Source organism: Plectropomus leopardus, chromosome 4 (assembly GCF_026936395.1).
Source record: "Plectropomus leopardus strain MGB_pleo_1.0 chromosome 4, ASM2693639v1, whole genome shotgun sequence".
Lineage (NCBI taxonomy): Eukaryota > Metazoa > Chordata > Actinopteri > Perciformes > Serranidae > Plectropomus > Plectropomus leopardus.
Window position 1 is genome coordinate 8346464 of NC_142179.1, and position 16103 is coordinate 8362566.

Below are 16103 nucleotides of genomic sequence, written 5' to 3' on the forward strand. Positions count from 1 at the left end.
ACAGATATTGTAGAAAGAAAAAAAAATGTTATACTGACAATACTGACATTCTTGTCTGTCAATAGCGTTGCAAAACTTTCAACTATACAATCTTAATGGCTTTGTTCTGAGAGTTTCAAAGTACCACAATAGAAGACAGTTATTGAAGATTTGAATTTTTATAATTCTCTTTCTGTTCTAAAATTATGACTCCATATAGTTTTACTCAAATCCAATTTCTGTTTCTCTTTACTTTGTGTCCAAATAAAAAATTGCATTTGCTAACAAACCTAAGAGTTGGGCTTACTGCAGACTGAATCAAACACAAAGACAGACTCAGGAGTAGAGTAATATTAAAGGGTAGAGTCAGGAGGAAGCTGGCAAAGTCAGAGTGATGAAGAAAAGCTGGAGAGATTAGAGCTCTGCAAATGGGTGAGGGGGAATAAGAGACATTTTGACCTGACACAGTAGGAAAACCACATGTGTAAAGAATTAAATAACGGTGGCTAAATTCCATTTAACGGATTTAAATTTAGGTTCCTTGTATCCGGCATGCTATTACTTTCATTCTCACTGGAACACTTGAATAGAACAAAGCCATCATTAAGTGTTTTTGGTAACACCTGTGCCTTTCCTTCTGTGAGTCAAATGTCAAAATGTCTGCTGCAAAAAAGTGGCTTGCTGGAGGTGGATGGTGGGCTGCTGGTGGAGAGCAGGCAGGCAGGTTGACAGGCAGGCTGATGAGCAGGTCCTGAAGCATACTGTCATAATTATTCTCACTAAATGTTAGGCTGATTGCTTTAGAAGTATGTAATATTCCTTACCGACAGACAAACAATCACATGCACGCGCACACCACCAAATGCATGATTCCCTTCTAGCATTGACCTAGCTGAGATAATAACACTATGGTCACTATGACTGGATAGCATATTGCAAGACTGCCTATTTTGGAAAAAATGATTAATTTGTTAATTAATTAATGCATTGTCAGCGAACATTTTGTTGATATGTTCCGTTGCAGCATTTTTGTGACTCGCCAGGTAGGTTATTGCTACATTGACTAGAAACATTTTTGCTCTGCATTACTTGTCCCTCAAAAGTATATTCTGTTTCAATTTTGTTGTATATAAACACAATTTCTGAGTGACAGAACTGCTGGATCACACTCCTTGGCGAGCTATGATAGCCTCAACATGTTCTCATCCCAAGTTGTCAAATATTGTCCCTTTGCAGTGGACTCACATGTCTTCATATAACACTTCAAGTATCCTTCTGCATCTGCTCTTTACATTTCGGGATGCCGCTAACCATGATGTCAGCAAATGCACATGGTGGGATGAGATGTCACATGTTTAGACAACAGCAATACATGGCAACCAGCACTAGAACATTATGAACACGCATGTTGGCACAGATAGTTAGGTTTAGGGGATGGAAACACATAATAACGTGCAGAAAAAAACTTAACATTCCAATGGGAAGCAAACATGGGGCTACTGCATGAAAGTCCAGGGATTGTTGGACCCATCCACTGCCCCTCTGCCTACCCTATAGGGACCTTTGTGCTGCTATTCTTGTGTCGTTACCGGCAGCATTTCAACCTGACACCATTCTGTGGCGATTCATGGAGATGCAACAGGTTCCGTGTGGTCGTGTTGTCATGTGATGCCACTTGTCTGTGTATCAGGTGCTGTTGGGCAGTTTATAATAACACAACCAGTTCTGTCTGTCAACTGATGCCATGCAGGGGCATATCATGTGGACATGAAAAGTGCCTTTTGGCGTCGGGATAATACACCAAAAACACTGTCAAAGTGGCAGTATTTGATGAGCTCTGAATGAGAACAGGCTGGATAACCTGTCTTTGCCTCCAGCACCGTTACTGTCACATCAAAGGACAGCACTGGACGCAGAAAGTACAACAAATTTTAAAAATGCTTCCATCGACTACAGTTAAAATCAAGACTGTTTGGACATCCACATAAAGGTGGTGATTTTTTTTTTTAACTATGAGCAAACTCCTCCAAACATGATTGTAATAGATGCACTGTGGGAGATTCTACGAAGAAAATAAAAGGAGGTTTGTTGGTTTTGGCTTGCTGATAGTCCCATTGGTTCCCCCTCTTTATTTCTTAAAAATGCTAATGCATCTTTGTCTGTCTGTATGGAAGATGAAGAGGAGGCTGAAGAGGAGGGGGCGGATGATAGGAGCAGAAGAGTGAAGAATGCGTCGGTATAGGTTTCCTTTCATTTCTCAGGGAGACGACGCAGGAGACACACAGCCGTCAGGCTTGGGAAGTTGAGCTTGGGAAAGGCTTGACAGCAGAGCCCTGGGCAACTGAGAGGAGTGTATCCTCTGCTCCAGCGCCATGAGAGAAACAGAAGAGTGCGAGTACAGATAGAAGAGTGAGAAGAGATGAGAAAGGAGAGATGGAGGAGTGTCGTTAGGGGGGCTCAAAAAGAACGGTGGTTGTGAGTAGTGAAGGGAAGGAGGGAGGAAAGAAGGGAGAGAGAGGGGACTGTGTTCTGCAGCCATCTGGCCCATTCACTGATCCAGAACGTTGACACTGGCAGCTGAAGAAGAGGAGAGGAAGGGGAGTAGGGGAGCAGAGGAGTCCTCGGTTCTGTGTCTGAAGAGAGGAGTCTGTTTGTATTACTTTAATCTCATTCAGAGAGGTACACACACACTCCCTCGTGCACACAAAGACATGTATAGTGCACTGTAATAATATTAGGGTGTTTTTTTTAATCTCATCCAAAGCTGCACAAGTGCATTCAGGGATAGACTTTGCCAGACAGACAAGTGACACCTCCGTCACCATAATGACAACGCGCTGATCTGTTCTCTCAGCTTGCAGAAACGCACCTCTTACCACACAGGTGAAGATAACGCCTTCCGCTGAGGCATAAACTCATCTTTTTTTTGTGTGAGTTTGAATTAATTCAAAGAACGAGCAGCAGTGTGGGGAGGCTGAATTGCAAAGATATCTTAACCAGACTCAATAAAAACTCGCACAGCACATGTACTGTATATCACAGAGCACAGCAGGTACATTTTTCTATTGGAAAGGTGCCGTAGTAGTATCAAGAGAGTCTTTGTGTGCAAGAGAAAAACATTTTACTTTCACCTCATATTTTTCGCCAATTGGTGCAATATCACACCAAGTTATTGTTATTTGTTTCTGCCCAGTGACAAGCTGAATATTCATGATCCAGGACTTATAATTCCATAATGGTAAATTAGGATTTATCCTCTGCTTGACATTTTGAAATGAGATAAGACTGGCAATTAGGTTTTTGTTTGGTGAGATAGCCCCAGTCGTCCACATCAGTCAGCGCTTAGCCGAGGCTGGATTCAGCTGAGGGTTGTTCACACACAGGATCGGTAAAAGGTGGCATATCTAGCCCAAACAGATGGCTTGTGTGCGCCTGCATGAATGAACACACACAAGCACATACAGCTACCCACACACACAAGTGGAGACAGTACGAGGAGATAAACAAGGTGTAGTGTCCAAAACCGATCTAAGACTAAATGAAGCCAAATGTGAACAGGAAGACGGTAAGAAAAATAAGACTGTGTCAGGCAAATCATCTGGAGTAAATGTCATCTCCTTCAATGTTTACATGGGATTTAGCATAAACTGAACGAACCTGTCATGAGATATTACACTGAGATTAAAACACTGAATATAACCAGTGAAAAATAATGACGATCATAAAGAGAGAGCTCAGCTGTGAGCGAAAGCGTTGCTAGTCGACCTCTAATTGGAAACTCTGGCAGGGCTAATTGTCGAATTATTTCCTCATAGTGCAAAAATGATGAGTGAATACATGGATGACTGCTAATCTGATCACACCTGTTTCTTTTCTTTTTAATCTTATTTCACGGCTGAGCTGAAATGCAAAACATGCCCCCTCATTCTTTTTCTTCTACCTGGATTTATCCAGTATGACCCTAGATATTACTCCAGTTCCATCTAGATCACAAATCCAATTGCTCCTATAATTTCAAATTTTGAATAATGTTGACACTAGTTGCCAGAAGAAACGGCGAAAATGTCAAAAATGTCCCAAATGCATTACATTTGTATGACTTTTTAGGCTCTAAGTGCTTGTGTTTTTATAGCAACCACTCGTTGTGTTTTCATTGGCCTTTTAGCCACAAAAAGTGGTTATTTTTTGCAGAGATGTCACTGCTTGTCCTGCCAGGATAGTTGCATGAAAAACGGTTGTTCTTTGTCGAGACATTGCTGTTTTTCCTGTGGGCACAGTGCCACGAAAAGCTGTTGTTTTTCACCGAGATGTCACTGCTTTTCCTGACAGGATAGTTTCACGAAAAGTGGTTGTTTTTTTATGAAGACATCACTGCTTTTCGTGATGGGATAGTTGCACAAAAAGTGGTTGTTTTAATCAAGGCGTCACTGCTTTTGCTGCCAGTTTTTTTTTATCAAAACATCACTGTTTACCCTGCCAGGACAGGGGCTAGTTTTTCCACCAAATAATGGCACAAAATGGGTTGTTTTTATGAAGACATCATTGGTTTTCCTGCCACAACAGCTGAACAAAAAGCAGTTGTTTTTTTTTATAAAGACAATGCTGCTTTTCCTGACAGGACAGTAGCACCAAAAACTTGTTTTTTTTTGAGACTTTGCGGCTTTTCCTGCTGCTATCATGCCCCAAAACTGGGTATTTAAAGCCAAAACATCTTCTCTTACAATAACCAAATGGTATTTGGGCCTAAATCTAACCACACATTAACCACAGCCTTGTTAAGATGTCAAATTTCAATGTATATGCTACATAACAAAAACCACAGCATGCAAATGTAGAGAATGTTATTTAAAAAATCGAGGCCAACACTCTTTCGGATGATTGGGTTGATGATAGCTTGATAAATGTCAAATGTCATCTGAATAAATATGATTCAGCAGTTGACAGCTGTGAAAAATACATTGTATTGGTGACCTAAGCTCAAAAACTAATAAATTTAATGGGCTGTTTTGAAGGCTTTAAATGCAAATTGAGGTAACAGGTATTTGACATGCAAGACCATGACTGAGGCTCTTGTTGCTGTTTAGAAAGTAAAAAATCTGAAGAGTTGCAAAACATCTAATTGACTATTTTCATACATTAATTGGCTGCAGTGTCCTTCAACTTCCCAAAAAATTGCATGACTAATATTCTTATAGCCTTCTGCTTACACGTTAAGAGCTCCTGTTCTCTGAATTGCACTTGAGGCTGTTTATAAGGACTCTGCACCAACTAATCACTCTCAATGTCTGAATCAGAAGGAGCATGTGCTGCAGTGATGTCCGCTTTCTCATTAACAGCCTATGGCTGAGTAACAACTCATGGGACCCTGAGGAAAATGTCTTTTTTCTTTTAAAAAAACTTTCGGGGCTCAGCCAAAAGAGAATCTAACAGGGCAAAAATAAATCCCACTTAAATTTGGAATACCAGTATGTTATTTTTAAGGCCTTGGAAAGATCAATCAGTACTTGTGTACATAAGCTGCTCTCTCTCAAAGCCAGAAACCAGATTAGTAAGTCTCAAAGAAGTATAAAGTCCGGAGCTGCTCCACAGACAATCAATGGGAGACTAATTTTGTGGACCAACAGGATGTTTGTTTACTTTTTTAATACCCAAATGAGCCTCAGGCCCAATCCTAGTAAACTGCTGGACACTACCACTTAGCCCACACCCTCTGTTTTGTGTATTCTCGTATACAGGTAGAGTGTCCCAATTCTTGTTGGGATAAAGGGCAGTGTTAGGGCTACACAGCGGAGGCTTTGCAGCGGCACACTCCATGGCTACATAAGCAATAAAAGTAACCAATTTTTGTTGTTGTTGTTGTTGTTTCCTCTCAATGAGATATCATTTAAATATATTATGGTTCTTTTCTTTATAAAATACATAACAAAAAAATCACTAGTCCTGTGCCTATGTCGTAGTTTCAGAGCTGGCTAGCCAACATTGTTATTGCAGGATTTTGCATGACACTTGCATTTTGACATATTTCCACATCACAAACCCCCACTTCTGATGTCATATGACACCCAAAATTTTAACTAAGTCCAGCAGCTAAGTTGCTGCTCTTGTAACCACTCCTCTAATATCTGTGCAGACTGACAGGGTAGGAACACAGGTTGCTAATGTTAGCCTACAGAGTACCACTAGTAGGATGGCAAGGAAGCACAGTGTTATTTTTTTATTTGATAGTTTGTTTGATGGACTGATCACCTGAACTTTGTAAACGTATCTCAAGCGTCCATGCTTTTCCGTCTCTGTCATCAGATAAATGGCTTATGTCATTGTGATAATACCATCATCGCTACAGTGGTGTCTCCTTACGTCGACACTATTGAAAACTAAGTATCAGGATCTTCAAGGATTGTCCCATTTGATAGGGAAACATTTCATCCACTACCACTTACAACTCGATTCCAAAGGGGCACAAGAAAGCAAGGGGTAGGGGTACAAATAGGAAATGGGATTTGGCCTTCAACTATTTTGATGTCCTCAGCTCTGAAACAGAAAATGTACCCATATACTCCGAACATTCCCCTAGGCACCCTCAGCATCATCTAACATCTTTGTGAATTAATTTTTTGTGGCGCAGTTCCAGACTTTATACTTCATAACAGCCCAAATTTTAGTTTTAAAGCTCTAGTTTTTAAATTCGGGAGAGTTGTTAATTTCTAATATTTTTTTGTCTGTCTTAGACCAAGGGAATAACTAGTTCCTCTATAAGAGAACGACTAATAAGCATAAGTTTGAGTCAAAGCAACAACGATGATTGAAGATTTCTAAGTTTTGTCCCTGTGCCTCAAAGTGTTAAGTTTTTTATACTGATGAGATGTGAGGAGTCAACACTAATTAAGCTTTTACAGTTACTTTAGCTTTGATTAAACTTCAGATCGTCACAAAAATAAGGTATCTATGTCAGCTTTTGTGGATGCTTGTGGAGAATAAAAAGGATAAGTCACATTCGGCTGTTACAATGCTTTATGGAATGTCCTATTTGGAAGCCGCATCTGTTCCGACTACATAACTAGGCCTACTCTGCTCGTATGACCTTTCAGCTCTGACACGGTGCTGTACTACACTGTCACTATCACTGCTCTGCTTTTCCTCTCATTTTTGTCTCTTCTGCTCATGTGGGATCAGTCTGTGTTTGTGCATGCAGGCTGGCAGCTCTCAGCCATGTTCACCACCCCTGAAGGAGAAGCAAGCCTGTCCCAAAGTCGCTGAGGCGGATTAGTCCATCCTCTCTCTCTCTCTCTCTCTTCCCCTCCCTCTACCCCGATTTCCTATTTAAACATTTTTTGGACAGGCTGGGGCTGTGGAACAACAACAAGCTTATAGGGTTGCCAAAAGTTTATGCATTTGTCGAGGTGACAGAGGGCCTTTGTCTTTCATAACACACTAGAAATCTGAACTATTTGCTCAGATTTTCATTCTTGATATTTCCTCGTAATAAGACAGTTGTTAGTGTATCTGAATGAAACACTAATTGGCTGCGATTGCTGGCCTGACAATATCGTAGGAGTCAACATATACACCATCACATCCAAACAGCATGCTCAAGATGCAAATGATAAAGGTATTCTGGATTGGTGGTAGATATACAATCACAGATAGCATCTGCAGCTCATCTAACCTTTATTAGCCATTTACTGTTATTTTGCTATCAGTATTGAAAGTTACATTTGTAGGAGAGGACCTAAAGCAATGGAATCATTACAAAGATCAGGATTTAAAGCAAGCAAATAATAAGGTTACATGCACGCCAATTTTTTTTTTTTTAACATTTTAACTGACAATATTCTGAATTTAATATGGTCATTTTAACAGCATATTCCATTTAAATATTCCAAATTAGGCTGTGTTCCGAATTTAGCATTTTCCAATTAAGATATGCCAGTATTATTCAGGTTTTAGGAGAACTGAGCATTTATACAGCCAAGTCAGTGTTATGTGTATCAGCTGGGGCTCTCACTGTCTATGGTCTACTCGGTGCGTTGTCATGGATACGTTGTACACAAACCAACTTGCCAACAGTTTGCAAAGCTGTGGGGTAGAGATGCGAGCAAAAGAAAATCCCGCACTTCTGGTTTGAAGGAGAAGCAAACTGCTTTTAAACTTTATGAAAGACTTGGATGCTAACAAGTTTTTTGATATGCACAAATATTGCAGCACCAACCTTTTCAAGAAAGTGAAGGGAGAAAAGAGGGAGTCCAACAAGTCTGGCCAACAATTCAACTAGTCATGAGGAAACTGTGGAAACAATCCTATTTTGATGCAAAGAAGCAAAATGACAATCAGCTCCAACTGTTGTACCATATTTTGATATGGTAAACAACATGTTTGGTCGTGTTAATGAGAGTATGCACAGCTACATGTATGCAGTATTATAGAAATGTAATTCAGTATTAGTGGAATACTCATTTTGATAACTGACTATTTTGTGCATGTTAAAAATGAGCCATTATCTATGTGTCAAAAAAATCCTAGCCAGTGAGATTGCAGCTGGCTCCATGTACTGTCAGAGCTAGCTTCTCTGTATTCCTTGTGCATGAATTCCTCGGCATCTATAAGAATGTCAGTGGGAGGAGGTGAGAGGGCGCGGCCTGTGTCCATGGAACCATGGTTTCAATATGCAAGGCGACATCTCTTAAGCCATAGGTCAGCGATAACCCACTCAGGCCTGATTGAAACACCTTATCCATGCTAGCTGACATACAGAAGGCAGTGTTGAACAGATGTCTAACACAAGGTTAGTGTCAATGCAGCACATTACATGATATTACCACGAGGGTGAGAAACACATGTACAGTATACAACCACAGTAACCTGGAGAATGACCTGAACACATGAAACTTTCTGTTTAAGACGTGAGACTCCCTGCTGATCCTTGATGCAGAGCAAAAGGTGGAGGGTAAAAGTCAAAAGATTTAAAGATGCAAACAGTGTTTCTTTCTTGGATCTGCCTGCTAGTAAGAGCCATTGGAAAGTCGCCAAAAGTGGACAACTCTAACCCGCTGCTCTGGCTGAAGCTAAAAAGAGATGGATGCCCTCTCTGTTAAGGGGCAATCTTGGAATCTTTTCAGCCCGACGACAATCAATTTCAAGCCACTGCAGGTGGGGTGTGGATGACCAGGGGAAAATATTCAAAGCTGACTCAGTGTGATTTATGTAGAGAATTTAAACCAAAAAGAGTCTGCTCATGTTGCTGATGCTGATTGGGTTGCCCTTTACTTCAATAATATTCAACATGGATCCCTTTTTGTTAGATACTTGCCAGTTATTGTCAATGATCGATAAAAAAATATTGTCTGGTTAGGGGTGGGGGGCTTAACTTTTTTTGGCTTCTACAGGGGGAGACCTGCCTCTCCTTAACCACCAAATTTTGAGGGCAAAGCAGAAAAGAAACTGTGCTGTAGAATAAAGTTGTTTTTAAGGCAGCCAGTCATGAACGACAGAGTCAGGGAGCAGAAAGACAGTGATTTTCCTGTTTAAGGTAGAAATTTTGTTCCTTAGTGACAGGCTGCCACTGTCGACCCATTGTCCCAGAGGATGAGGGCAGAGGGGATGGCCTTTGGAGGAACTCTGCTCTTTAGTCCCAGAGAACTACATTTCCCTGCTGTCTCAGGAGATGCTGGGCAGACAGCCAGCAGCAGACCTAACCCTCTTTACTACCTTTGGGTAGTGACTCACCGACAAGAGGGGTGGGACTGAGTAACAGATGATAAAGCCTCCTAATCAGCACCAAGCGGCACGTCTTCCATGTCATCGTCCTAGAAAAGAGACGAGCAGGTTTCAGCGCAAACACCCGGCTGAAAGAATTGGTGAACACAGACTTCCCTAACTGTCGAAGCCATCATTGCTGATAAAACAAATGTAAGAAGGTTTCATTAATTGGTTGAGCATGCACATAACATAAATGTCAGTGCATGAACTGAAGGTAAATGATCAAGCCTAATGAATCTTGTGTGAAGTAAACTGCAGGCAAAGTGACTGAGTGAAAACAAATCCCCAAACAATTACACTTTCTATGCAGGAAATTGATATTCTGGATTTTCTGGAGTTTGAATTCTAAGAACAATTTAGGAGTCAACCTGCTACAGTGAGGTAAATGCTTTAACACAGTTTGAATGTCGGGTCACACTAACTACAAGACACAGCCTGACTGTGACTCATCATCCTCTTTGTATTTTAGATCACAGTTACCACGTACCTCAGCTTTTCCTTGATCAAGCCAGATTAGTCAACATCCAAGTAGAGCTTGGAACGGATTACTTTTGAGTCTCAATGATTTCTATGAAGTCTCTGTTGACTAATAATTTGTGCCACGCATCTCTTTAGGCTGTTTTAAGTGTCAAATAAAGCGAAAGAATGTCTGAATCTTACACGGCGCAAAGTTGCTTGTGAGAGTTTTCAAACTTTAACTTAAAGGCCGAATGAAATATTATGTTGGATTGCCAAGTTTTCAGATAATACATGTAGAGGTCTGTTTCAGCATCGCACTCTGTGAATACTGTCAGAAAGTTAGGTTAAATTGAGGTCTTCTGAATGCCTCCTTTCATCTGACAGGGATAAAGATTGCTTTCGGTCAAAGTCTGTCATTTTTATTACAGTCAATTAACTCATTTTTCCAATGCAAACAACTGTAATTAAAAGAGTCAAAGAAAATAACATGCATGCTCAAATGTTATTCCTTGCACAAACAGAGACAAATGATTCTACCATACACACTAGTTGCTGGATAAATATCCCGCTGGTCTATACATCTATTAACCTAGCATTATGCCTGTGAGGCTGGCCTCGAGTTAGTGACCAGAATACAAATGCGGGCAGGTAGAGCCTGATATTTTGACCTCAGTTGTCATTATCTCAGCTCTGGTCAGTCAGACATGGTGTGGCATCACCACCAAGTGTATACATAATTAATGACAGGGCCACTATGCAAGAGCACATAGAGCCAATCAGCAGTGTTTTTCAGACAGCCCATCTAATGAAGACACTAACTCGAGTTGTCTGTGTACATGGCCTCCCAAAGTGGTAGTCCGTTATTCCTATGCATGTCCTCAATTTGATTTAATTCACAAGTCTCATTTGAAGAGATGAGTGGTGCCCCGAAACCCATCTCTTCTCTAACACATCATTTGGCTCGCCACCAATCACATAAATTGGTCAGCAAAAAGTTTCATTTCGTCCTTGTGAAGTTAATCAACTCATTGGAGCACCCATAACCTGGGAAGCAGCCCATTCATTGCCTCCGAAAGGGAGATTTTTCTTTCCCTGGCCTCCGTGGCAAATAGGAGGAATCGCACATTAGTTTTCTCCCTGGGTGGACTGCCCGTTTTGTTGTGGGCCGGAGCCTGGAGTGATTGAATAGCTCCCTGAGGAGGAGGCAATTTCACAATGCAAGCATTTCACCACTGAGAAAACCACAGTGCCAGGGAGGTTGGGAGTGGACGTGTCAGTGTCGGGGGTGACAGGTGCTGTGTGATTGTGTGTGTTTAGTGATGGTGGTGGCGCTATCCTACTGGGGAAGCTTCAGCCCCTGACCTGAGATACTCCAACTAGGGAAACAGGGTTATGTAACCCTTCAGGTTCAAAGGGTGAGACGTTCTGTGGACCAGAATACCTGAAAGAGATGGATCTTTTGAAGTGGGGTTGTATGAGGTAGTTATCCATAGTCAGTGTATTATATACAGTAGATGTCAGTTTGAAGAAGTAAGCAGGAGTATCAACACAGAACCTAAGCAATGTACTGTTGGGGATGGGGGCAGCACAGAAATGTATTTTTGCCACCTACAAAAAATCCAACACGTTCTCATCCCAACTCATCATATGTTCTCTGTGTCTACATATTACAAGTATCCTCCCATGTCTGCTGTTTGTGCTCCAGGATGCCGATACTGTTATGTAAACAAATATATGAGTGTTAAGGCAACAACAGCACGCATGGTTAGGTTTAGGCAACAAAGTCACAAATGTTTTAGTTTAGGGCAAAGAGGCACATGATTAGGTGTAGAAAAAAGGCATCACATTCCAACAGTAAATGATCACCGGACTCTCGCTTCAAGGTGCAGAGTTCATTCAATCTATCTAGTGCCCTCGCTCTCCTTATATTATGTCATGATCGGCAGCGTTTCAACCTGACACTGTCCTGATGCGTTTCATGCTCTCACACCAGGTTTCTTCCAACCACGTTCTCAAGTGACACCGCCCATGCACGTATCAAGGGGATGCAGCAGGTGGCATCGACAGCTGACGCCATCGCGGCGTACCATGCACATGCAAAATGTGCCTTTTGGCGTCACGCACTTACACCAAAAGCACTGACAGAACAGAGCTATTTGACAAATTCGGAGTGAGAATGGGCTGAAAAGTTCCTCATAAAATAATTCACAGCAGTTTAGGGGAATTCTGGAGAATATTGTCACTGCTTTACCTTGAAGCAGACAGCTTGTTCCCATGGGGGAGTCATTATTGACATAATTTACTTATCTGTGTCCTCGTCAAAGCCACCAGACTCCATGCAGAATGCAGGAGCTACTGGTCTACTGCTGTCTCAGTCAGTTTGTTTGTTTTATTGTGAGACTTAAGGGCCTTTTTCGTAAGGAGGCCAGAATGTTTCATCAGTACTGCTGCCTGCCTCTCTAAAAGGGGTCATGCCACCTGACATGTACTACACTGACTATGGATAAGTACCTCATACCCACTTTAAAAGATTCAAACTATCCCTTTAAGTGGTTGTATGTTCAGAGTTTAGTAACATTTGAATAAAAAAATGATGACAGTTTTAGGGCAGTTTGCTTCTGGTGCCAGATCTGTCAAAATATGTTCAAACCACACCCACACAACCCCGATTAAAGCAGATAAACTGAGTGTTGGAGTATTAAAGTCTTAATAAATGAAAGTTAAATTAAGTTAACTTCAATTGTTTGCTCATTATGTCTTGAATGATTAATATTGTAGAGTAATACTAAATATTTAAAACCTTTTTCAGGGGCTCTAACTGATAGGTGAAAGGCTTAAGACAGCCAACTGTGTATAAAGAGGAAGTCTGGAATAAAGTGTCTGTTGGAGCTGTCGTCAAGCGGAAGGTAACCAGGCAAGACGGTGCCCTGCAAGAACATCAGCTAGGCGACACTGGAATCACTAATGCATTCACACCTCTGCTGCATATTTCCATTTGTTTGCTTTGATATTGTTTGCTTATTTTGTAGTGACCTCAATTAACAGTGTACACCTTTAAAAGCGCTCCGTGCTACCACTGGAGCTTATACAGTGACTTTGTAGAACTTCTGAGGAGAGACTTGGAGTGTTGACAGTACTAATTTCCACTGGTCTTTATTGATCGCCCAGTTGGACCCACTTTTTATCATTGACCGACTCCAACCTAGCCAGTGGGTGTGGATAAAAAAACAACAACACATTTTTATTGGAAAAGTTTCATTTAAATGGTACTTTTCTTTTTTTCATTTGTGTTTGTTTGGGAAGATTCTGTATCTAATATACCAATTTCAAACTCATTAAATTCTGCCTAAAATGCTGCCTCGCAGTTTTTCTTTTTATTTAGAGGCCCCACACACTCACACAGGTGTTTTTAATCACCTTGCCTGATTAGATCTCAAGTCAGGTAGGAGTTGGTCAGAGTAGGGAACTTAGGAACTCTGTGTACTAATAACAATATTAAAGGTTGTTAATCCTAAATCAGGTCACACAGAAATATGTGAAATTAACACAAAACCTCAACACTGCATTATGTGTTGAGTATGTGGAGCGTATTATGTTTTATTGTGAAGATCACTCCTCATGCGTCATGTCTTGTCTTTCTTCCTGCCTTTGTGTGTTTTCCCACCTTTGTGATTGTCTGCCCCGCCTTGGTTAATTTCACCTATTCCAAATGAGCTTTGCTGGCACGTGTCCCTCATTAACAGCCTCTGTATTTAGTGTGTGTTTTCCCTGTTTCACTGTCAGACCTCCTGCATTTTCCCATGTTCTTCCTAAAGGCTTTGTTATTTAAACCAATAAACAAGATCTTCTTTGAAACCTAACCAAGCGTTTTTGTTGCCTGAACTCAACTGTGCCAGTCACCACATAATTTTAACACAATACATGCAACCACCACATAATGCAGAGTTCAAAGCTTGTGGTCATTTCACAAATTTGTGTGAGATCATGAAGTAAAAAGACAGGTCGCCACTACATTTTTGCTTGATCATGGGCATATGTTCTCTGTATTACAGTTCATTGAGATTCATTACAAGTTGTTACTTATCACTGTATCCTTTATACTTGAATTAGGTAGCTGTCTTTTAAACTTCATAGACTTTTTCATTGGCATTATCTTATTTACAGAACTATTATGGGCCTACTTCCATTATGTGTATATGTGTGTGTCATTTCCCTACGTTTCGTGAATTTAATTTTCTATACCTAGGGATATGTACGAAGCTGGCAAAAGAGCCTTCATCTACACCTTCATTTTTATGTGGAATCTTCTGCAGAAGGATTTGAAGTTGCACTCTTTGGTTCCTCTAGGCTGTATTAAAGCACTGTTGCAGGAATTTTGTACACCATCAACTCTATGCTGACGTCAGGGTGTATTTTAGCTCATCTTTTAGCTTTTCTTGCTTTGAAGCATCACTTATAGCATATATTAATGTACTTTTTTAATTTTTTTAATTTTTTTTTTTTTAAAAAATACTTTCTTTGCAGTATTTTCATTTTGTGTTGTTTTTCGTGTTCTTATATTGCTTGTTTTGGAGTTGCTTTTTTGATTTTGCATTTTTTTGTTCTATGTTATCTGCAACTTATGTTGCTGCCAGTCTTGGCAGCAACATAAGGTGTTTTTTCTGGTTAAACAAAGGTTAAATAAAATTAAATTAAATTTAAAAAACCTCCAGTTTGTAGACTTCTGGGGAATATATCTTCAGTTAGATATGTTGGTATCTGTCTCTGTTTTTAATATTCAGTTATCATAAGGATTTTGTCCTCTGGGTTTTGGGTTTTTCCTTGTTGCATTCGATTAGTCATTTTTAGTGTTTCTTGTCACACTCGTTTCTTGTGCCATGTTTTATTTTACTTCCTGTCTTGTGTGTTCTCCCGCCTTTGTGATTACCCGCCCCGCCCTGATTTGAACTACCCCTACTAGCAACGACTTTTATTCATACTCCATTGTACTACTGCATCTCTTTTTCTGCTGGAACTAGTGTCTGATAGTTCGGCAGCGTTCGAAAGGAACTCGAGTTTGTAGTTACCACATGGGAAGTCTTGTACATGACACACTTGGCGTTCAAGTGTTTATTTCATGAGAGTCCTGCTGCCAGGCAACAGCGACATAGATGGTACTGCCAACGTCTAGAGGCATAGAGGCAAACAATTTAGCAAGCTAGCAAGTGAGACACGTAATGCACAAAATGAAAAGGCATAGTATCAGAGAAAAAAGATCAGTACTTTCCTCAGATATATTACATTACAAAGACCAACTCTCCATAACTAAAATGATAATACATAAACTTTAAAGAAAATAATTAGCATCCATTTCTGAAAACGTCAGCAAACAAATCCAGAAAATTTACACTTACAAATTCACAAATACCACGAAGGGGGTGTTCATATGGACTGATTCTGTGAACATTTCAAACACAACCCAAAATAAACGCACAAGTCAGGCCCCACAAAAAAAAAACAACAGAAGGCTGAGGGTTAATTAAGCGCAGGTGTTATATGCCAACACAGTCCCGAGATGCAGTCTTATCATGCAACAGAAGTAAAAACACCTGTGTGGGTGTTTTGTGGGTGTGCAGGGGCTTTACACTTATTCGATTTTTGTTGTTTCACACCTCAGCTCTGGCATGGCAAGTTGACACAGGGCAAAAAGAAATCCCAACTCTAAAGTAAGCTGTTGATAAATTGCACACTACCTCTGATGTTTGCTGTGGTGTTAACCCTATTACAGGGTTACCAGTGAATTCCTGCATACAAGTGAAAATTGACAGAAACATTTTTTTTTCCTCCTGACCCTGTCTACAACTCTGATACCTCTAGACTTCAGTGTGTCGCGCCTTTTATGTGAAATATACCTTTTATGTTGAAAAGGA

At 40.5% G+C, this 16103-nt stretch overlaps 1 long non-coding RNA gene across 7 annotated transcripts in view; it reads right to left on the bottom strand.

Moving 5' to 3' along the window:
* Positions 1 to 16103, bottom strand: part of LOC121944973 (uncharacterized) — a 78956-nt gene that overhangs the window by 44032 nt on the left and 18821 nt on the right. For 4 of the 7 annotated variants that reach the window (XR_015776378.1, XR_015776377.1, XR_015776379.1 and 1 more), the window contains exon 5: positions 9703 to 9782. The exons of 2 other annotated variants lie outside the window; for them this stretch is intronic. This is a non-coding gene — a long non-coding RNA (uncharacterized LOC121944973). Of the gene's footprint in view, positions 1 to 7630; positions 9783 to 16103 lie in introns of those variants that run through there. One more of the 7 variants, XR_006105934.2, reaches the window with a different exon arrangement.